We start from the raw sequence: 24,053 nt of genomic DNA, 5'->3' as shown, positions 1-24,053 counted from the left end.
TAACTGCTTCTTGAGGAGAAGTTTGGCCATGAATCTGGTTGTCATACTGTACTTGATTAACATATGTTAACTTATCAGTCACATGGTTAAGCCTGAGTCATGTGAATTCAGGTGAGGGGTGTATTTCAGTTAGTGAAGTGCACCTTTTTAGAAGTTTTGAATGGGGAGTAAGTTATGGTACTATTTTAATTCAGTTGAAGTCTCCCTTTATATATTGAGTGAGCAAAAGCATTTGCTAGAAAAAAAAATCTCAGGATAGGTTTAAATAGTAAAGCTTTGCATGAAATGGAATACAATTTAATAATTTTTGCACAAATATGTGATGTCTTGCATTACTGTATAAAACATATATGCTGCTTTTCAAACAAATTTTCTACATCAAAGTGTAATAAAATCGTAAATTGAAGTCCGCAAAGTCAAGATGGGTAGGGTGAATTATTTGACTAACTGCCAAGTTTTCTGTAGTAATGCTATGGAAAAAAATTTCCAAACCAGTTATTCAGGAGAGAAAAAGAATAACTGAAACTAAAGGCCTTTGTTTCAGAAGTATGTGTGCAAGATGTTGGTTGAAGAGATGCAGTTAGAATTATAAAACTAGTTTGGAGTAAGTTAAGCCGTGCGCATGGGTTTATAGCATGTTGACTGACTTTTCTCTCTCCTTTAGGTGACCTTCAAAGAAGACATGCAACTTTAATTGTTAACTGCGCATCCTCGGGCCTGTCGCTGCTTTTCTTAACACTGTTGATCAGCTATAACAAAAGAGCTTCAGGAACTTTTTTTAATACTGTTTCATTTAGACATTGAGTTGGAATCTTTGCCTACTTTTTAATTTGTAATTATACTGATTATGTTGCTTTAATACAACTTCATTCAATAGAGAAGTACTTTAATTTTTCTAACTTTGTCTCTGTTGACACTTTCACTGAACTTTGAGATACCTTGCCAGGATGGGTGTTGACTAGGTGCTGTGTTGTATTTTGATACTCAAGGCTAGTTAGTAGCAATTTTTTTATATAAATAAAATATTGATCGGGTTAAATTGTTGAAACATGCAGAATGTCTTGTGTATGTAAATAAAATGAATTTTATTTTATTGTCTGTAAGTATCATCTTTTTAGGGGAATTGCAAACTTATTTTAGCAGCTGTCTGGAATTGTTTTCCTTGTGAATTTTTGCTGAATCAGGCAAGTGAACTTGTGGAGTGTCACTACATCACAGAATTGTAAGCTTTTGTCTTGTTGCTCCATTATCTATAGTATCCTGTAGCTGTACAGGATTTCTCAAGTGCTGAGAGCTCTTTGATCTGTAATCTTGTACACTTTCTTTCATTGCACAGATTGGCATCCCTGAATTGTAATAGGATTTGCCAAGTTCTGCTGGTCATCCTAACATGCTTTTGGAAGTTTGTTGGGTTTTGGATTTCTGGAATTTATTTTTGGAGGTTATCTAACAGACTCCACCCCAACAAATGAAAGATGCCTTGGACCAACTGTAGTATCAGTTTTGAAATTGCTAGTGTTTCAAATTAGATATGTTAAGGAACAGTCTCTTAATAACGTTGAGATTTACTTTTTTGATGCACACAGTGATTCTAGCCCAGTTTCTACTTTTCCAGTGATGACAGATTGAGAGCATGAAGTTTTAAGGTTAAAGGAGGCATGCCAAGCATATGATGTAGTCGCTACCAGAAGTAGGGATGAAGGCAGGGTTAGACGACAAGGTAGGGGAAGTACGAGAAGTCCTAGTCCTTCCTTCCCAAGAAGGGCAAATATTTGATTATGTAGCATAGAATGAACCCACTTTACATCAAAGGTACTTTTACATATAGGAGAAAGGCTATATCATTTTAGAGAGCATTGGGCTTCTTGTAATACAAGTGGGAATGGGTGACTTGTGATTTTTGTCATCAGGCTATAATAAGTCAGAACCCGAAGTCTTTCCTTCTTTGGGGAATGCTGTCATTCCTTCCAGGACAGGTAGACTTTGCAGCAGTTATCAATTAATGATGTACTGCAATAGAGAGCCTTAGCAAGGGGACATGGGAAAAGGATTTTATCGAAGACTTTCCCTAGATATACAAAATGAGTCCAGATTATTTATGCCAGAGTAACCAAAGCTGAAACAATTACTGAAGGGGAAAGGGTTCAAGATGCTGAATGACCTGTTAATGAGCATATGCATTTTGAGGTTCAGGACAAGAATGTAATGCTTTCAGTTAATTTTCTTAATTTTTGTACTGTACCTAGAGTACTTACAAGTGTTTCCCCCCCAGGGAGCCCATGTGTTCCCCCTGTTTGGATGAATGATTTTAAGCTTTCTCTATGGAGGAAATGCAGAAGACAGTAAGCTATGTATTGCACCACTTGGCCAACTTTTGGGCTCTCGCTTAATTAACATAAGTGAAATATGGAGCCAGAGACATCTAAGGTCTTGCTTGGGGGGCACTCCTGAATATGCAGCAAAGCAAGCACTGTTCACATGTCATGACCCATGGAGTCTGTGCTCTCATCTGGATGATTGCTTTGAAACTGCTTCCGGGGATGAGATAAGGTATGCATTGCACTACGTATCCACCTTTGGGATTCTGAATTTACTAGTCTTATTTGGACCAAAGGCATCCATGGAGCATTCTTGAATACACAACAAAGCAAGCTGTTTCTGACTTAACGAAAAACATGTACATTGAAGTGTTTTGCAGACCTGCCACAGAATATGTTCAAATTTAGCCATGTCAAATTGTCTTCTTTATGGTCACTTTTGTAATTATAAATTAAATTATCCCTTCCACAGAGCCTGATGTCTATCCTGACTCAGAGCTAATGCCCTTCCTTCACGGCCAGGCTAAGTCACCTTGTCCCAAACATATGTGCCTGTTGTATAAGCAGATGTTAAGTTGTCAATCACGCCTTCATTCTTGCTGGTTCGGAGCCGATCCTCGGCTCCGACTCGGCACTTGCTTTAGCTTGAGAACTCCTTTTACCAGCTCGAGGCAACCCTATATCCCATGATGCAAGGCGGAACTACCTCAGATCTCGTTTGCCGCTAAGCGAAAGAGGTCTCCTTTGCCAGCTGAGGTAAGTAATTTTCTTGTCAAAAGAGAAAAAGCTTAGTTAGGGATTTATTTCCCCCTTGTTTCCTTTTTTATAGTCTGTAGTGTGTTACAGCCCACCCTATTCCCTTATAATTCAAAACTTTTTATTTCCTTTGGTAATAGTATAAAGTTTGGTTAGGCCTAAAACCCCATTGGTTAATCCCTACCTGTGTGTTTGTGTGTTAGGGGATTAATTGTGTGTGTTTGTTGGTGTTTGTGTGTGACTTCCTCCTAGGAATATGTCAAAGGAAGGCAAGGTCTCAGGCTTCAAGAAGTGTGACTCGTGCTGTCAGAAAATGTCTCTGACAGACGGTCACACTTCTTGTGTTTACTGCCTGGGGCCTTTGCACCTGCAGGACTCCTGTGCTTTGTGTCACTCTTTTAGCCAGAGAGTCCTGCAGGAACGGAGGAATAAGTTAATCCTCCGTGGCTTACTTAAGCCAGAAGGTTCTCCCTCTAAAACAGGGTCTGGGAAACCTTCTAAGCCACCGAAGGTTCAGGCTTCAGTATCCAAGCCTCCTCCGGTGGCTCCGGCTGGAACCAATCTATCTGCTTCAAAAGTAGTGGGTTCGGCACCGACTGGTTCCGACACCCGGTCTACTGTGGCCTTGTCGGCTCCGGCTGAAGCTGACACCTTATCCAGCATCGGAGCCGAGAAACCTTCGGCTCCATCTGGAATTCAGGGGACTCCGGCTCCGATGACTTCGTCCCGAAAGAGATCTCGGTCCCCTTCGTTGCAGAGTATCCACTCTGCTCCGGGGTCTCCTCTTTTGTCGGAGCGGAGCCATCAGAGCCGATCTTCGAGATCTTCCAGGCTGTCTGACCACGACTTAGAGAGGGTGGTAAGCAGGCTGTTGAAGTCGCAGGCACTGGCCCAAATGCTCCATAGCCCGTCTCAACAGACTTCGGCTATTGTCTCGCCCCTTGAACTTCGTCCTCCGACTCCACACCAGAGTTCGGAGCCGGAGCTTTTCGGGACAGCGACTGTTTCGGCGCCGGAGCCGATACACCCTTCGGCTCCGTCGTCCTCGGCTCCGATCTCCTCCTTGAGGCCTTCCTTGGAGGGATCCGGTCGTCGGGTTTCCCTTGTCGGCTCCGAGGGGGCTAGTGGCATCAGACCCTTGTCCGACCCCGCTCTCCCTCTCGGGGCTTCGGCTTTGGTAAGCTCGGCACCGACATCGGCCTCTGAGCCTTCCCTCTCAGTGGAGCCGGGAATTCCTGTATCCTTGGATCGGGGATATTCCGGCCTCCCGGGGAGGGGAGCCTTTGAGGTGATGAGTGTCCTGGCCTCTGAGCCAGGTCAACGGTCCATCCCTCTAGCTCCTCCCTCTTCGGTGTCTGTAGACTCCTCTTGCCAGCCTCTTGCTCTCAGGCCCAGGGATCCATCGCCCCAGGTTTCCCCATTGGGAATTTCCTCCTCTTCCGAAATTTCTCCTGATCCGGCAGGTGAACCCCCTTGGAAGAGGACGTGTAAGAGGAAACACACAGACTCCCCCGAGTCTACTACATCGGATACCGACTTAGATTAGTCGGAGGGTTCTCCATGATCCCCCTCTGAGGATGTCTCCTTTTCAGACATCCTTGAGCTCCTCAAACAGAGGGGGAATTGGCCATCCATTGATCCCTCCGACGATGAGTCGGTATACCTGGAGGCTTTTGGATCCCGACCCTCCACCTCCTGGGTGTCTCCGGATTTCGACCCACTTATGCAGGTAGTGGCTCGGAAGGCGTGGGCGGCTCCAGATTCTGTGGAACCTGTCCCCAGGAGACCATCCAAGTTTATCACTGCCCCTACGGACAAACAGTTTCTTTCCAAGGGCGTCTCTGTGGATGCTATGGTGGTGGCGGCAGCCACTAAGAAGGAACTGGCGGATCCTTCAGTACCTGTCCATCCTCCTAACAAGGATTCTAGGACCATGGACAGGTATGGAAAGCGGATGTTTTCTTAAGCGACCTTTGCTATGCGTTCGCTGAACTACCTTTGTCACTTCACCAGGCTTCAAAGAGATATTCTCAAGGAACTGGGTGAAGTGGTCCAGGATCCTTCTGCTGCTGGGGCTCAAGAAAAGATTGCCTCACAGCTAGCAATCCTGAATTCCCTATCCAACTCCTCCATGCGGCTCATATCCTATGCGGCCGATGGAGCGAGCAGGGCCGCAGGCACAGGAGTTGCTCTTAGACGCCAAGCCTGGATGCGGCTTTGTAATTTTGCGGACCCCTTTAAGGCGTCCTTCACTCATACCCCCTTTGATGGTTCGGCTTTGTTCGGACCTCAGGTGAAGGATACCTTGACCAGGTGTGAGCAGGACGGTAAAACTTTCTGCCGTTGGAGTCCATTTTTCCACTCCTTCTAGACCATATCCCAAGGGTCAGAAGGGGGGGGAGATGTGGTTCCGCAAAGCCCAAGGAGCTACACCGGACACACGTGGTCAGTTTACCCCCAGAGGCAGAGGGGGTAACAATAATAGACGCCGCCCTAGAGGCAGGGGGGGTCCTCAGAACCAGGGCAACAGGGAGTCTCTTCCTGAGAAGCCCTTTCAGCATCCCTGAGGTGTTGCCCGACTGTCCACCCTTGGAGGCAGTCGGGGGAAGGATTTTGCTGTACCCAGTAGCCCGCTGTACCCAGTAGCCTGGCATTCCCTATCACAAGATATGTGGGTACAGTCGATCATATCAGAGGGTTACAAAATCCCCTTCGAAAGGTATCCCGTACCTCAACAATCCCTTCCAGACATCTCACCCGGTCAAAGGGATTTGGCAGAACAGGAGGTTTCAAAGCTCCTAGGAAAAAGAGCCGTCCAGACTGTGCCGGCAGACCAGGTAGGATCCGGCGTCTACTCGAGATTCTTTTTGGTCCCCAAAAGGATGGGAGATTGGAGACCAATATTAGACCTGAGCAGTCTAAACAGATTTGTCAAGAAGGCAAGATTCCGGATGGTCACGCTTCAGTCCATTCTGCCCTTTCTGGGCAAGGACAACTGGATGTGCTCTATAGACCTTCAGGACGCGTACTATCATATAAAGATTCACAGGCGCTCCAGAAGGTTTCTCCGCTTTCAGCTAGGGACCAGTCATTACCAATTCAGAGCCCTGCCCTTTGGCCTCACTTCAGCCCCCAGCGTGTTTACCAAATGCATGGCAGTGGTCACAGCTCATCTGAGACGTCAAGGATTCCAGGTGTTTCCTTATTTGGACGACTGGCTCCTCTCCGCCACCACCAGGTGTCAGCTTCTTCAGACCAGAGACTACACTCTACAGCTTTGCAGGAGTTTGGGAATTTCAGTAAATTTCGAAAAATCTTCTCTGCTGCCTTGCCAATCTATCACCTTTATAGGCGCAGAATTAAACACAGTCAAAATGTTAGCCAGACTAACAGATCAAAGAATTCTGGACATCCAAAAATTAGTTCGGATTCTATTGCAGAGCAACAAGGTCAAAGCCAGATTTATACTGAAGGTTCTAGGTCTTATGGCTGCGGCCATTGTTCTACTACCACTGGCTCGCTTCCACATGCGTCTTCTGCAGTGGATGCTATTCACGCAGTGGTCGTACCACAGTCTCCCGATGAGGCACGAAATTGTCACACAGTCGTGCAGAACTCATTTGAATTGGTGGATATCTTCCCCTCTTCTTCATCAGGGACGACCCTTTGTTTCCCCTCCTCCAGTTGCCACAGTCACTACGGATGCCTCTCTGATCGGGTGGGGGGGGCACTATCAGGGCAGGATGGTCCACGGGACGTGGCAACCCATAGAATACCATCTGCACATAAATGTCCTGGAGATGAGAGCGGTGCTTTTAACGTTGCAGGCCCTCAATGACTTTCTTCCCACGGGGACTATTGCAGTACAAACGGACAACATGTCCGTGGTCTGGTACATCAACAAGCAGGGCGGGACCAGGTCCTATCCGTTGTGTCGAGAAGCTCTCAGACTTTGGCAATGGGCAATCTCCTCTCATCGGTTTCTGATAGCAACGCACATCCCCGGCAGGTCCAACCTCTTGGCGGACAGGCTGAGCAGATCCATTCTGATGCCTTACGAGTGGTCTCTCAATCAATCTGTAGTGGATCAGATTTTTTCTGAAGTGGGGCACTCCTTGTTGCGATCTTTTTGCTACTCCTCAAAACAACAAGTGCTCCGATTTTTTCACCCTCTTTCCCCTTCCAGGCCAACCCCTGAGAGACTCTCTAACCCAGGATTGGCCCCGGGGACTTCTGTACGCTTTTCCTCCTTTTCCCTTGATTCCACAAGTCATTCAGAAAGCCACCGTTTTGAGAGCCAAGTTGATTCTCATTGCCCCTTATTGGCCTCGACAAATTTGGTTTCCATCTCTGCATCGTCATCTTCTGGTGCAGCCCTGGCATCTGGACCCAGTTCCGGATCTCTTGATCCACCAGTCGGGTCAGCAGCACCGGGCCATTCATTCTCAACCTCACTGCTTGGTTGCTCCACTTCCTTCCCTAGCCAGGCTTCCGATGATCTCTGACTCAGAGACATCTTAGTGTCTTCCTTAAAGTCGTCCACTAGGACTGTTTATGCTAGCAAGTGGCGACGTTTTTCTATTTGGGCAAATTCCAGGAATATTGATCCCTTTACTGCTCCTGTACATTCTGTTTTAGATTTCCTGGCGGAGGTTTTTCATTCAGGATCCTCGTCATCTACGGTTAAAGTACAACTGGCTGCTATTTCCAAGTATCATGTTGGCTTGCATGACAATAACATTATGTCTCATAGATTATGCAAGGCCTTTCTGAGAGGAGTTTTTCTCCTAAAGCCGCCTATAAAGCATCCTCCTCCGCAATGGGATCTAAACTTAATGTTGGCATCCTTGATGCTACCTCCCTTCGAACCGTCTGCTTCATGTTCTTTGAAGTTATTGACCTGGAAAACTATATTCTTACTGGCTGTCACTTCGGCAAGAAGGGTTTCCGAGATTCAAGCTCTCTGCATTCGTTCCCCTTACTTGGTTTTTCATAAGGACAGGGTATCATTAAGAACGAACCCTTCCTTTCTCCCCAAAGTTGTGTCTCAAACCAATATTAACCAATCTATAGATCTACCAGTCTTCTTCCCAAACTATTCCGACAGAGCTGAACAGAAGCTTCATTTTTTGGATGTCCATCGTCAGCTCAGGTACTATTTGCATAGAACTAAATTCAGAAAATTGGACCAATTATTTGTCTCCTATGCAGAAAACAGGATAGGTCTTCCAGTTTCTTAAAGTTACCTTATCCAGATGGTTGACTTCCACCATTTCCTTTGTGTACTCTCTCAGAGGCAAGCAGCTATCTTCTAAACCAAAAGCACACTCAACCAGGAGTCTATCCACTTCTGCAGCCTTTCAGGATAGACTACCTATTGATACTATTTGTGCAGCAGCTACTTGGGCCACGCCTCATACCTTTGTCTCTCATTACAAGTTGGACTTGGCCTCCAGAGATAGGGCCAGTTTTGGTTCCACAGTTCTCAAGAGTCTGTTCCATTGAGCCACCCGGGATACAGGTGCTAGGGACGCGGTCCCATCCAGCAAGAATGAAGGCGAGATTGACAACTTGAAGTTATGTACCTACCATAACGTTCCATGTTGGTTGTCTTCTCTCGCCTTCTTTCTTGCGTCCCTCCCTCCTACCCCCTGGCCTGGACAGATCTTGAAGAGTTCCTATCAGGTTGTTTTCCTCCTGAGCCTTCATATGAGGACTCTTTTTATGAACTTGTTTTCCTAATTATGTTAGGTTAGTCCTTAGCAGGGTAGGTTAGCTACCAAACGAGATCTGAGGTAGTTCCGCCTTGCATCATGGGATATAGGGTTGCCTCGAGCTGGTTAAAGGAGTTCTCAAGCTAAAGCAAGTGCCGAGTCGGAGCCGATCAAGAAAGAAGGCGAGAGAAGACAACTAACATGGAATGTTATGGTAGGTACATAACTTCTAATTTCTACCCGTGCCATTGTTGCTTGTTGTGCAAGTATTCACTTGCAGTGAAGTTCATTGTCAGTCCGAGCCTGTGGCTTGAACATTGAGAGAAGTACGTTATTACAGACTTGCCTTTTTTCTTGTTTGCTTACACATGTGAAAGTGTCAGTTAAGAGCAAATGCTTGAGCATTAAAAAAAATCAAACTAAAAAGATAAAATGGTATCGATTTCAGTGAAAATTATTTTTTTGTAATCTTCTGCATCCCTCCACAGCTTCTCAGCTGGGGAAAAATTTCTATTTATTCAAATCTAATACTTGAGTTATATATATTGACCACCAATCCTCAATTCTAATATTTACAGTAATTTAATTTTAGCATTATGGAATTCAATCTCTGACTTTTTAAATACAGTGATTTAAGTTGTTTTTGTAATTCTAGGCATAAAATCCAAAGTGAGTATGAACATTCCATTTTGTCAGCCTGTTATCTGCTGAAAGTTTTGAGCTATAATCAACCACTGGTAAATTATATGCATGGTCATAATTAGGCAGACACTCTGCAAGCCTAGCCAAAACAAATTGTTTAGAAAGCAAAACAAGATGGTATTGGAGTCAGCCCATTCAGATATCTAGCTCATACCTCTCAACCTGTTAGTGCAAGAAATCTGCTCAAAGCCAAAACTAATGCGGATACAAAGGCCCAAAAATAGCACAGATTTTAAGCCTTACTCTTTTATAAGCCTAGAAAGTCGCTAGAATATCAGGATTTGTGTTGGAATGCATTTTCTGAAGGCTATAAAGTCTGAAATTCAAATGTCTGTCCTTGTTTAACAGCTTCAGTTCTCACTGATTTGCATATTACTGTAACAGATGATGTCTGTTCCTCTGATTTGAACCAGAGGTGTCAGCAGTGGCTGTTTTGCCCCAAGTACAGAGTTTCCTGATGATAAAAGGGTGCCCAAACAGGTGTTAACTTGCACCTCAAGTTTCTTTTATACTTTGACGACTCGGCTGCTGTTTTTATCTGGCTGTTCAAATGATTTAGGTAAAGGAGTATTAAAGTTTAAGGATTTGTCATACCTATACCTACAGTAAAATAATGGAAAAGAAGAAAAAAGCTGCATGCAGTCACAAGTGAGTACGGTGTTGAGTGCATGAAGGTAAGTGGTCCCAGCTGTAAATCAGCAAAGAATTTGCCTTTCCTGTGTTTGTAAAAGTAAGGAATAATGGGAGGCAAGGGAAGTAAGATTTCTACCCCTCCTGTGGGGTACTCCAGCATGCTATGTGTTATCCATTATGGAACATTAATTTGCAGGTAGCTGAGTGACTTGACTTCAGTCTACAATTTTCACAACCTGGGACTTTTGATCACAGTAAAATAATTAAGGAGAAACTTTAGAGAAAAAGGGAATAATATAGACAGATCAGTGATATGCTTTTAAAAGAGAAAAGGAACCTGCACTTCATGGATTAGAAAATGCTTGCTGCAACAGTTTCTGTTTTGTAAGATTTCAAGACCATGGCAGGAAAAAGAGATTCTTTTACCCAGTAATATCTGTAAGTAATATATCTTGCAGGAATGAGGATACACCTGAAGATGATTATCACCTTTGTCATGTCCACCCACTTTCTTTGAAGGTGACATTTTTCTACCTCCTCCTGCACATCCTAACAGAAGCAGTCCTAAGAAAGAGATAACTGAAGAAAAGTGACAGGAAAATAAAGTAGGTAAAAGATGGGGAAAAGATGCGACACAGCAACATTCTGATAATACTTTGCACACACTAAAGCAATATAAAAGAAACATGAAACTGATGAAAGAACTAGCACTGAAACTAATAGTGAAGAAAAAGAAATCATAACACAGGCTCCTCTTAGACAAATGTCAAGAGGTAAAGGGGAGGAAGCAGTGTCTATCGTTCCTGGAACCTAACAGACTTGCACATACTTGGTGATCTTTCTAAAATAGAAGACCCTGTGAAATTAAGGAAGAAATGCATACTATTTATATTCATTTAAATTATGTTAACTAATTCTTAATTGTGTAAAGTAAATATAAATAGTTTTATAAACATATATACATATACACTTTTTGATAGGGACAAGCAATAGTCTTTCTATGTTTATATTTGTATGGTTAGGTATACGTATATATAGTTATACATGTTTTCATTTTATATTAAGTATTCATTGAGGAAATTATGTTGCAGTTGATGTTTTTACAAAGGGAAATGGTTGTAATTGTTCATTAGTTCTGAAGAAGTTCTGTAGTAAATGGAGTGAAAGCACTCATCTTTACTCTGGCTCCAGTGTGTTTTCTTTTTATTAGTTTTCCTCTGTTTTTGTGGTTTTTGAAATGCATACTTTTATTGAATGTTTTGCCCAAGTTTGGCAGACCTTTAAAAGTAGTAGTGTGTTTACAGAAAATTGGTTAACGCAGCAGAGATTATCCAAATTCAAGGATAAGAGCGAAGGATGAAGGGTTGACTGGGAATAAGGAAGCACTGTTAGAAGCAATCAGTCAGATGTGCCCTAAAAGAACAGACTGAAATAAAATAACTGGTTGATCTGATGTCATTTTCATTCATTCCTCAATTGTTGGGTTAGGATCTGATCCTACTTGGCTGCTTCTTCCAGCTCGTGGAACACAAATAGACCTCCTCCCTTTACCCATAATACCCTAGTTATCTAACATACCTCCTATGTCGTTTGCTGCCTTAATGTACAGATGTGGTCACTGCGTACACTCAAGCGACTTTTTCTGTAAGTTATAACTTTAAAATATTGCAACCTTTCTAGCACTTTCTTCCTTCTTGTTAATCTTTTACGGACTCCTGTATTTTTCTTCCTTCTATTCCATACAAAGTATCCCTATTTACTTGTCCATTTTTGGTATTTCCCTTTTTGTACTTATTAGTACTTTCTAATCTTTTAGGTTAATATTTAGAAAAGTTTTTTTTTTTTTTTCTTTTCAATACTTAATTCTTATCTCCTGTTTTTAATTGTATCTAAGAAACCTTCTGGTTTTAAAAAGTGTGTGGCCTGCAGCCATGAAATTCCAGTCTCAGAAGCACAAAGTGTGTGTACTGTTTAGGCGTAGCTCACCTTGATTCGGATTGTAACATACGCAAGGCCTTCAGTCTGAGGGATTTGATAGACAGGAAGAATGTTAATTTTAAGAGGTTTGCTACTCTCTAAATTTGCTTCTGCAACCTCTGGGGCTCAAATCCGAAAAAAAAAAAGTTGACAAAAAGGGAGATGCCCTTCATAAAGAATCAAGAAAATAATCCCTGGATCAGACTTTACTTCTGCTCCGGTATCTGAACTTTCAGTTAAATTACTACAGTATTGGATCTGAGACCTAGATCAGAGAAATCTCCTTTGATCTGATCACCTCAACTGTTACTAGATCCTCTCCCTTCTCCGCTGCTTTCCCCTTTTATGGAATGTTCAGAGATGACACTCCAGACCATCATCTACAGCATCATCTGTTCAATCGTCCAAGAGACTAACAGAAGTCGAAGGGGGTAGGATGAGGATGATGAAATTTCTCTCTGCAGAGTCAAGTGGAAGTTTTTCAGCTCTGACCCCATTGGGTCCAGAAACGCTTGTCACTACTACTCCCCCATTATTAGCTCCTTCTCTTGTTTCAGAGCAGTTTGATTAAAAAATCCTGGAGTAGTCTGCCTAGGATCTGAAGGTGTTATCTTTGACTTGGGTGTCCTCTCTGCATGGCCTGGCACTGAGCACTTTGGAGCTGGCTGACTTTGAGTCATAGCGCCAGATGCAGGGTGTTGGAGTAGACACTAAATCTCTCAGAACTGTGTCTGCCCCTCAGGGCTATGGTGCTAGATATCTCTGCTTCAACTCCTTCCTCAAGTAGTCTACCTTCTTGGCACAGAGAGATGAATGTCCATAAACATGCCTTATCTGATCCAGCTGTTTTCTTTTCTCCAAGTGGAGAGAGCTTTTTCTGTTCCAGACATTCTGATTTCTCTTACCTCTCTGGCTCTCACTACCCAAATCCATTGGACTCTGCATCTAGCGCCACAGTCAGCTGTGCCACTGGGACAGCCAGCCCAAACCAGTATCCAGAATCCCAGCAGAACATTGCAATCTCTTATGACGCTTTTCTCTGGTGCATCCTACTAAAGAAGTTTCCAGAAGAGTGTGTAAAAAGAGACACTTGGACTCTTCTCTGTCCGAGAAGATACAGACTTTAAGGGGAAGGGCCCCACCTGATGACTTGTCATTTGGAGACATCCTAGAACTCTTAAAAACAGAGGTGGTTTGTCCCCCAACAACCCTTCCCAAGATGAGTCTGTATTCCTGGGGGCTTATGGAGCTGGCACGTCTACCTCTTTGGTGACTCCACCTACTGATGAGTTCATTGATTTGGTCTTTCGATAAGGTTGGAAGGAGCCTGATACTATTGAACCTATCTCTAAGACATCTGATGGGATTCTGGCATCACAAGATGGCAGAAAATATTGGAGCAAGGGAGTACTAGCTGATGTCATAGCAATGGCCACGACGAAGGAACTAACGTAACAAAATTCCTCTGTCCACCCCCCCAACAGGGAGTCTAGGGAACTGGACAGGTTTGGGAAGCATCTGTGCTTTAGTGACTTTTGCCCTTAAGTCATTGAGCTATTTGGCACATTTTACGAGACTTCAGCAGGATTTGATTAAGGAAATTTCCAAATTCCTCACTGAGACCATATCCTTAAATGCAAGAGTACTATTGCCTCTGTTGGCCATCCTTCAGTCAATTTCAAACTCATCCATGAGACTTATCCCCCATGCAGCTGAAGGTACCTAATGGGTGGTGGGTTCAATCATTTCCATCAGAAGAAATGCCTGGATGCGCTTTGTATAACTTTGCAGAACCCTTCAAATCTCTAGGTGCTCCTTTTGATGGAAGTTCTTTATTTGGTTGCAAAGTAGAAGATGCACAGTCTTGAGTATAAGCAGGAAGGAAAAACCCTGTCTGCTGTGGGTGCACATTTTTCGAACCCTCAAAGGACTTTTTGTAGGAATCATTGAGGCGGATGGAAAATGTGGTTCAAAAAGTCCAAGGGCTCCTTCCAAGATCCATGTGGAAGCAGTTCCCCCAGGGGCAGAGGGGGAACTCTAATGGACGAAACTGTCTCTGTGGCAAAGGTGGTCTGCATAACCAGCGATACCTTCTCTGACCGATCTGTCAGTGGTTCCTGAAAGGAGGCCCAACTGTCCATCTCTAGAGGTAGTTGGTCATTTATCCCTGCACTAGGGAGCCTGGCTAGAAATTACAAAAGATTCATGTGTGCAGAGGATAATATCCAGAGGTTATATAATGCCCTTTTCCTGTCTACCCTAGCTTGTAGTAAACACAATCCCTGATGATCTGCCCATCAGAGGGAAGCAGCAGCAATAGAAATAAACAAGCTGATTGTGACACCCCTGCACTGGCCCAGTAATCAAGGAGCCTCAATCCTCACAACTAGCACCAGTGTGGGACGTCCACTTTGGGAGGATAAGTACACACACACAGTAAAGTTCAATTTCCCTTAAGAGCACACAGAGATCAGTCAGTCTAGGGCTGGTTTCTCCCTCTTTCTCCAGATCTCCAGTAAGCCTCCCCACTGGCACAGCTATATTAAGATCTCAGCCGAGTGGTCAAGCCGAAACCTTGGGAAACCTCTGTCCAACCAGTGATTCGTGTCCCTGCCAAAGTAGCTGACACATGCACACTTTGAGATTTGATTTATATACAAACACACGGACACTCCTGGGGAAGGCTTGCACAGGTTTACTAGCTATGCCCCCCTTCTGCCCAGACTAAAAGGTAGATGTTCTTCGGGTTTTAATGTTGCAGTACTAACATATGGGTTATCCGGCTCCTGGTAGCCCTCAGTCGGCCCGAATACCAGAGTCCTTGGTGTATGATGCTGGCTGCCTTCGGTTGTAAAATGATATCAGAACGTCCGGTATAAAGGGATGCAGCCGATGCCATTTCCCCAGTCATTCTTGCCGCGGAGCCTGAAGCAGATGCAATTCGCACTAGTGCCGGTAGGCCGTTTACCTTCTTTCTGCATTCAGACTACCAAGTTGAAGATGCCTTCAGATAAGTACCCCGTTAGGGATCCTCTTTTTTTTCTTGCTTTAACAAATGCCAAATAAAGTTAATAACTGTCTTGCCTGTGGAAAACAAACAGATTCCACACCGTGATTTTCATTTCTGTTGTATAACATGTTCGGGCCTTGAGCACGACATCCCTAACTGTGATCTCTGTGCTCCTTTCAACCCGCGTGCCCTATGCCATAGAGCTAAGATTTTATATAAACATTTTGGAGTCTGGCCCATGTTCGTTGGTATGGTGTCTTCTGGTCTCCCGACTTCGGATATACCTAGGAAACGCAAGGACAAGGACTGCGACAGGCCTAAGGTTAAAGCTGCTGACGACACGCCGGTAAAATTGGTCATCTGCCCAGAGGTAGCTAGTGAGGCGCTTTCGCAGCCCCAACAGTCTACAGATTTTCAGCTGCAGGCCTCTGCCGAGACCTTTACGGAGTCCTCCATGCCGCAGGCTGCTATCTTGTCCTCAGACCCTCTGCCTGTCGCTGCCTCAGATGGGCCAAGAGATGCTATGCAGGCACTGGCTTCTGATGCCTCTTGTCTTCGACATGAGACCAGAGCCAGACCGCCTACCTTAGCTTAGACTTCTGCAGTTGGTAGGCCTCCCGTGTCCCTCCGGATTACTAGAAAACCGTTCAGCAGCAAATCTACCCACAAGCAGGCGGCTGCCTCCTCTCATGTGCCTCAGTCCCAGTTGGTAAAGCTAGCTGGTAATCTTCTTACCCTTAAGGGCTCTCACCCCCTTCCAAGAGGGCTAGGGAATTGTCTCCTGATGTTTTGTCTGAATCAGATTCTGAGGTTTCCGGTATTTCTGCTGGTGAGGAAGGAAGTTCTCAACTTTATTCTGGCTTTGAGGATTCTGATGCTGAGGATTCTATCCCCTCTGCTTCCCCTCCAGAAGATTTTTCCTTTAGGGATACTCTTAGGGAGAACTTTAAATGGGAAAGTCAGGATTTCCCTCAGTCTGAGGATCCGGGAATTTTTAGATTTGCCACAGCATAAACCTCTGGCTATACCTCCTGTTTTGGAAGTTGTGGATGATGTTTTCATGGAAAATTCTTTTAACTCCTAATTCTGCTCCTCCTGCTCCCAGAAAACCTGATGGGTATTATACGGTTCCTGATTCTCATCAATTTCTTTTTTGAAATCCTTCTGCTGATCCTGTGATTATTTCTCAAGGTCCCAAGGGTGTTATTGCTAAAAACCCTGTACCTTCTGATCAGTCTAGGGCCTTGGACAGGTGGGGTAAAAAGGTCTGTACCTCTGCAACTCTTGCCATTAAATCTGTGGATTGTCTTTTTCACATGCTTAAGTATCAGCAGCATACTTTGGAGGCTATTAAGGCTAAGCTTGGGGATATTCCTTCCATGTCAAAGAAAAAGACAAGATTTACTAAATTCTGCCAGTCTGGTTAATAAGCATTCTCTTCATTGTGGTGTTGACACCTTGGAGGCTTCCTGCAGAGAAGCAGCCACTGGTTCCGTTATTAGAAGGCATGCTTGGCTTGGAGCAGCCTCTTTCCAAATCTGTAAAATCTAAATTGCTGGAAGTTCCTTTGCACAGAGACCACCTTTTTGGTAACGAGGCTGAGGAGGTACTGAAAGTTAGAGGATAAGGCAAAAGCTATGCAAGCTGTAAAAGATTTCCTTCAGGTTCAGCCTCCATGGTTTAGTAGGCATTATCCTTCCAAGAACTGGTCTTTCCCTGATCCTGGCAAGCAGGGTTGCTCTAGGCCTAGGGGTTTCAGATCTTCCAGAGGGCAGGCTTCTGCCCCTCAAAGGACTAAATAATGGCAACCTTCTGCTAAATCGGGGAGTTCTAAGCCAGCTTCCCAAAGCAAGCATTCTCAATGACTCTGGCCTTCTTGTGCCTACCTCTGTGGGCCCAGAGTTTCCTTTGGGGGGGAAGGTTAGCCAGATTTGCAGGGGTATGGTCAACCATCACAGACGACAAATGGGTACTCAACATAGTAAATAAACGTTACAAGTTTTATTTTCACACATTCCCTCTTCTACAAGGTTACCCAGACATTCCCAGAACTCTGAGTCAAATTTCTTCTCTATTGACTATGGGGGTTATAGCGCCAGTTCCTGCAAATCAGCCAGGCCTATATTTCTATTCAAGACTTTTTCTGGCCCCCAAAAAAGGGGGCACCTGGCACCCTATTCTGGATCTGTCTATTCTAAACACTTTTCTGATGATTCCCAAATTCAAGATGCTCACTCTTCAACAGTTACTGCCAATGTTGGACAAGGATTCATGGCTGGTAATTTTGGATCTCAAGGAGGCTTATCTGCACATCCCAATAAGGGAAAGTTGCAGGCAGTTTCTTCGTTTCAGGGCTAAGGAGCAACACTTCCAATTCTCTGCACTGCCCTTTGGCTTATCTACTGCTCCCATAGTTTTCACAAAGTGCCTGGCACCAGCCATTGCTTTTTGCAGGCAGAGGAACATTCAGATTTATCCTTACCTGGACGACTGTCTCATTCAAGCCAACTCCCTAGAACAGTTAAAAAAAAAAAAAAAAAAAAAAGGATTTGGACTTCGTGAAGAACATTCTCACTTCTTTGGGTTACACTCTCAACGAGAAGAAGAGTCATAGCTCTCAACCTTCCATCTCCAAAATGAGGAACACTAGCCCTCATAATGTGGAACAAATGGGCAAAATGTGGAACACATACTAATGGCTTACTAACAACTTTAACTATGAAGGTCATAGGATGGTTAAAATATGCTGGTTTTACTTATAAAGAAGATCTTTTAATGAATTAATGATTCATTTCTATTTGCCATGGATTTCACTTAAAAAAATTCCTAAAACTGAATGTGTGACACACTTTCAATGTGGAACTTTGAGGAACTTCAAGGAACACTAACTTTTTAAGACCCCAAATGAGGTATGTTCCTCGTAATGGAGAGGTATGGTCAGAGTTGGTTCCTGCAAGGGAGATTATTTTCCTGGGAGCGAGTCTGAATACAGCCACCCAGATGGTATTCCTCCCTCAAGACAAGATCTGTCTGCTTATTTCAAGAACTTGGCAAGCATGACCCAGCTCTCTGCAAGGCAATTCCTGCAAGCACTGGGGTTCAATGGCCTCATGTATCCTGATACCATATGCATATGAGAAAACTTCAATGATACCTCAAGAACCTTTGGTGTCAATACACACAGGACTTGGACTTGATTCTTCCCCTTATTCCCTGTCTACAAATGGAGTTTCTCTGGTGGGCAACAGCCTGTTTTCAGAACAAGGGTCTACCTTTCTGCCCACCCCCCCCCACCTGCCAGCCAGACTCTCACCACAGACACCTCAGATTATGCATGGGGGCACATCTGGAAGGCAGGGGCATACAAGGGACTTGGAGCACACAACAGATTCATCTGCACATAAACTTAAAAGAATTGATGGCAGTGCAGCAGGCCTTGCTGGCCTTCAAGGACCTACTCTACCCTGGGACTGTGATCAGGACAGACAACACCACAATCATGTGGTACATCAACAAGCAGGGGTGGACTCACTCTTACCCTTTGTGCAGACACAGCATGAAACTATGGTCTTTAGCAGCTTCCATGGGCATACATCTCATAGCCCAGTATCTTCCAAAGAGGCTAAACTCCGTGGCGGAGCAAATGAGCAGACATGATGTTCATAGTGTTTCACTGTTGCAGTCATTACTCTTGGGTTGTCCTGCTGGCAGGCTACCCACAGTCAGCCTGAATTCCAAAGTCTTGGTCCGGCATTGGTTGCGGTTGCCTCTTCCCTGACGTCAGAGTGCCAGGGGTATAAACGATGCAGTCAATGCCATTTTCTTCCATCTTTCTTGCCGCTCGGTGCCCGAAGCAAAAGCAGTTTGCAAGTGCCAGTCGGCTGAATCCTGAGATTTTCAAAATCGAATTTCAGATCAGAAGTCTTCATTAAAGCCAAGTACCCCATTGGGGAAACTTTTTTCTTGCTCCAGACCGATGTCAGAAAAAGTTAACAATTGTATTTCTTGTGGGAAGCAAATACCTCTTAAGGATTTTCATTCTTACTGTATTCCTTGCCTAGGCCCTGATCACGACGTTGTTAGCTGTTGGTTTTGTGTTAGATTTAACCAACACGCTATTAAGCGTCAGTACGATTTTGCCTTTCATTACTTTGGCCGAAGGTTTAATTATATAATGCCGTCGGAACGGCTGACCACCAGAGTTATTATAAAGGGCAAGAAAAAGGACAGGCATCCAAGGTCCAAAACCGACGAGGCCTCTGCTAGGCCAGTCGCCGGTTCTCAGTGAGGCACATTCGCAGCCCCTGACGCCCACTACCTCAGAGCCACAGGCTGCTTCCGACTCCCATGTGGAGCCGACTAGGCCTCTGGATACTCAAGGTATTGGACTCTCGGAAAATATTCCCTCAGATGGGTCCAGAGCCGCTGAGCAGGCATCTGCTTCTGAGGGTGTTTTCAGACCTACACAATTATATGTCAAATCAACATCGGCTTCAAAGACCAAGACCAAAACAGCTCTAAAGACAAAGAAACAAGTACAGCATTCTCCTGGACAGACTTCCATGCCTAAGAAACAGATGCTTAAGATGGCCGAAGACCTAATTACTTTGATCAGGGGTTCCCATCCCCCTCCTGATAAGAGGCCTAGGCAAGAGACCGAATATGACTCTTCTGATCAGGTTTCAATTTCCTCTGATTCCTCTTCTGAACAGGGATGCTCTTTTCCTCCCTATGAGGATTCTGATGCTGAAGAATCTATTCCTTCAGCCTCTCCTCCTGAGGATTATTCTTTTGGGGAAACCCTGCATACCATGAGGGAACATTTTCACTGGGAGAGCCAAGATTACTCAATGTAAGAAAAAGCTCAGAGACTTTCTTTACTACCTCAGCACAGACCTCTTGCTATTCTTCCTGTTCTAGGCATTGTGGATGATGTATTTTCAGAGTCTGGCCTGTCTCCTGACTCTTTACCCCCCTGCACCTGCTAAGCCAGATAGATACGACAGGGTTCCAGACTCTCATAAATTTCTATAGAAGAACCCTGCTGCTGACACCGAAACAATTTCTTGGTCCCAAAGGGGTCAAAGCTTCCACTGCAATAAAACCCTGTCCCGATAGGGATTCTAGGGCACTGGACAGACTGGGGGTAAAAGTTTATACTTCTGCTACCTTGGCCATAAGGGCTTTAAATTGTCAGTTTCATATGCTTAAATATCAGCAATACTTAATGTCACTGCTTAAACAGAAAATGTTGACAAATTCTGAATGTTCTGATAAGGAAATGCAGGATTTATTGCATGCAGCTGAACAAGTGGAAAAGCATACTTTGCAATGTGGTTTTGATTCACTGGAGGCCTCTTGCAGGGCCGCTGTTATGGGTTCGGTCATTAGAAGGCATGCTTGGTTGAAGGAGCAGAATCTGCCTGATCATGTTAAAGCAAAATTATTGGATGTTCCATTACAGCATGATACTTCGGTGTTAAGCAGAAGAGGTTGAAGAAAATGGAGGATAAAGCGAAATCCATGCAGACAGTTAAGGATTTCTTACAGGTACAGCCACCCAGATTTAACAGGAACTGGCCTACAAAGAATTGGTCCTTTCCAGTGTCTGACAGGCCACAGAGTCAGATACAGATGCCCCAGAGACCGATCCCAGCCCCAAGGCTCATACAGGCCTAAGCAATGGGGTGCTTCTACCTCCAAAAGCGGAGAAGACAAAATCACAACCTTACAGAAAACAGTCCCAATGACTTTCCTCTGCCAGAACCAAGCACTTATCTTTTGGCAGCCTCCTTAGGGGGAAAACTAGCACTTTTTTCACCAAATTGGCACATGATTACCCAGGACAAATGGGTCTTGAACATAGTGTCTCAGGGCTACAGGTTCCACTTTCACACCCTGCCAAAGGCAAAAGGTATGCCAGACCTGCCACACAATCAATGGGCAGAGGCACAAAAACAAGTTTCATCCCTCATGGACATGAGGGCCATTCAGCGGGTACCACAAGAGCAGGGACAAGGATTTTACTCGAGATTTTTATTGGTGTCCAGAAAGGGCAAAGCGTGGAGACCAATACTGGACTTGTCTATTCTAAACACATTTCTGGACGTTCCAAAATTCAAAATGTTGACTCTGCCGCAGCTACTGCCCATGCTGGGCAAGAAAGCTTGGCTTGTAACTTTGGACCTAAAAGAGGCATACCTGCATGTCCCAATCAGTCAATCTTGCAGAAGAGATACCTCAGGTTCATAGCTGGCAATGCACTAACAATTCTCTGTACTGCCCTTTGGCTTATCTACTGCGCCCAGGGTCTTCACAAAGTACCTGTCACCAGTAATTGCATTTTGCCGACAAAGAGGAATTCAAATATATCCTTACCTGGACAACTGCCTTATTCAAGCAGAGAACAAAGACATTCTACTAAAGCATCTGGTGTTTGTAAAAAGATTACTAATATGCCTGGGGTACACAGTAAACAAAAAAAAATCAAAACTAGTACCCCCTCAAGAGATAATATTCCTGGGTGCAAGCTTAAATACAACTGCCCAGATGGCTTATCTCACGCCAGACAAGGCAACTGACTTCTTACTTCAAATTGTTGGCAACAAAGACCCAGTTATCTGCAAGAAAAATTCTGCAGGCTTTGGGTTTCATGGCATCCTGCATTCTGCTAATTCTATATGCCAGACTGCATATGAGGAAACTACAATGGTATCTAAAAAGTGGACTCAACATTGCCACAGCCTGGAAACATTAAATCTGAAGTAGGAGAATTCATTTGTCAGCAACCTGTGGGTATGGATCCGATATCGGATCCGAACCGGCATGGTTTATCCAGCTATGGATCCGAGCTCCTAGTTCCTCCCCTCACCCATAATGCCCTGCTCTCCCTACATGACCTCGGATCTAGTTTGCCGCGCATGGTGTAGGCTGGATCGTCGAGGCTCCTAAAGCTAAGTTGATATTTTCTTATTAAAGGGTGTTAAAATTGTTTAAACTTTAAATTTGTGTGAAAGATATAGGTTCCCCTTCTGTTTTTATATTTTTTGGGTTAATTTAATTTAGTTTTTACCCTCCCCTCACTGGTGTGTAGTTGGTGTGTGTGTGTGTTTCTTTGGTGCCTTTGTGTGTGTGTTTTTTTTTAGTTTACTTTATTGTTACTATTTAAAAAAAAAAAAAAAAAAAAAAAAATAGTAATGTCTGAGGCCCCAAAGGCTGTGTTTTCAAAGTGCTCCGAGTGTGGCCATCAGCTTTCCCCTGCTGATGGCCACACTCGGTGCGTTCGATGCCTTGGGGTTGAACACCTCACTTCTGGGTGGTCAATTTGTGCAGGATTCAACCCCAGGGCATTTAAGGAGCAGAGGTCGAAGCTAGTCTTGGCAGGACTCTTGCCCCCAGACTCGGCTTCGGCGCCCGCCCCCTTGGTGGTCACTGCTTCGGCAGTCCCTGCCTTGCCTGCTCCTGTTCCTCCACCCGGGATTCAAACTCCCGCCAAAGGGTCTGAGGAGAGGGAAGCCAGGAAAAAGGACCGGAGAGAGAAGCACCACAAGTGGTGGGCCGAGGCCTCCGTTTCGGCCCCGCCGGCTAAGCGGGCTTCTCCTCCGACCTCTCTGGCTGCTGGCTCTCCCCCTCCTCGGCTCCGGTCCCAGTGCTTTTCACCGGAGCCTGAGGATGAGGAGACCCGACCTCCGTCGAGGCTATCGAGGCGGCACTCAAGGCCTACCTCGGTAGCCTCGTCGAGGTCTACTTATAGCCTCTCTGATGCTGATCTGGACCGGATGATGCGAAGGTTCATCCAGGCCCAGATGCAGATGAGAGTGCTCCTGCCTCCCCCCCCCCCCCTCTGGGGGGAGCTCGACCCCATTTTTTAAGCCCATTGCTCCTTCTCGGAGCCAGGGGTGGGTCGGCGCCGACAGTACTGGGTACTTCGGATCCGACCCTGCCCTCGAGTCTGTCTGATCCGACCTCTCGGAGCCTTGGGCCGAGCTTCGGATCCGAGGGACTCAGTGTGCCTTCGGCGCCATCCTTGTCGGAGCATACTGGTCCCTCGGATCCGAGGGGCTCGGCGCCGGCTCCGATCCGCTCATCGGATCCGAGGGGGAGCCGACTTTCGGATCCTATTGTCGAGGCTGGCTCCCCCTCTGCTTTTGATGTAGTGGAGAGGGCTCTGTTGAGGGCATCCGGACCCCCGGCCCTTGCATCGGCTCCGTCCCGCACTCCATCTGCTCTGGGCCAGGCTTCCATCACCCGGCCACTGGGACAGCCCGCTTCACTGCCCCAAGCAGTTCCTGCGGTTCTGGACATTGCTGGCGAGGGCTCTTCTGACAGCCCCCCCGAGGAAGCACCTCGCAAGCATTTGTGCAAGAGGAGGCACATAGACTCCCCCGAGTCTTTGAAGACACTGACTTGGAGGAAGGGGAAGGCTCCCCAAGATCACCCCCTGAGGATGTCTCCTTTGGAGACATCATGGAAATGTTACGGATTAGAGGTGGGTGGTCTGCCCCAAAGTCTTCCTCGGACGAGTCAGTGTTCTTGGAGGCATTTGAAGCGGGCCCGTCTACCTCTTGGGTGTCCCCTCCTGCCGACCCCCTGGTGGACCTTATTACCACCAGGGCGTGGAAGGAACCGGACGCCGTGGAGCCAATCCCTAAGAGGCCCGACAGGATCCTTAGCTCCCCTGCTGACTGTGCCCACTGGAGCAAGGGACCCCCGGTAGATGCCATGTTGTCGGCAGCAGCCACTAAGAGGGAACTCACCCAGGAGAGTCCCTCAGTCCATCCCCCGAGCAAGGAGTCTCGGATGATGGACCGTTTGGAGAAGCGAATGTTTAGTTCAGCGACCTTCTCAGTGAGGGCGCTCAACTATTTGGCACACGTCATCAGGATGCAGCGCGATCTTATCAAGGAATACGCTGCATCCCCCCCCCCAGAGTCCATGTCGGAG

The 24,053-nt window shown here is 45.4% G+C and overlaps 1 protein-coding gene across 3 annotated transcripts in view; it reads left to right on the top strand.

Annotated features, from left to right (window-relative positions):
• ZNF706 (zinc finger protein 706) overlaps positions 1–1,098 on the top strand; it is a 222,255-nt gene extending 221,157 nt beyond the window's left edge. For all 3 annotated transcript variants that reach the window (XM_044065659.1, XM_044065657.1, XM_044065660.1), the window contains one exon: positions 665–1,098. The gene's annotated coding sequence lies outside the window, so the exon portion shown is untranslated. The remainder of the gene's footprint in view (positions 1–664) is intronic.
• Positions 1,099–24,053: the final 22,955 nt, after the last annotated feature.

This window comes from Protopterus annectens, chromosome 3.part0 (genome assembly GCF_019279795.1).
Source record: "Protopterus annectens isolate FY-2018-M chromosome 3.part0, PAN1.0, whole genome shotgun sequence".
Lineage (NCBI taxonomy): Eukaryota > Metazoa > Chordata > Ceratodontiformes > Protopteridae > Protopterus > Protopterus annectens.
This window is presented reverse-complemented; position numbering and strand designations above follow the sequence as displayed.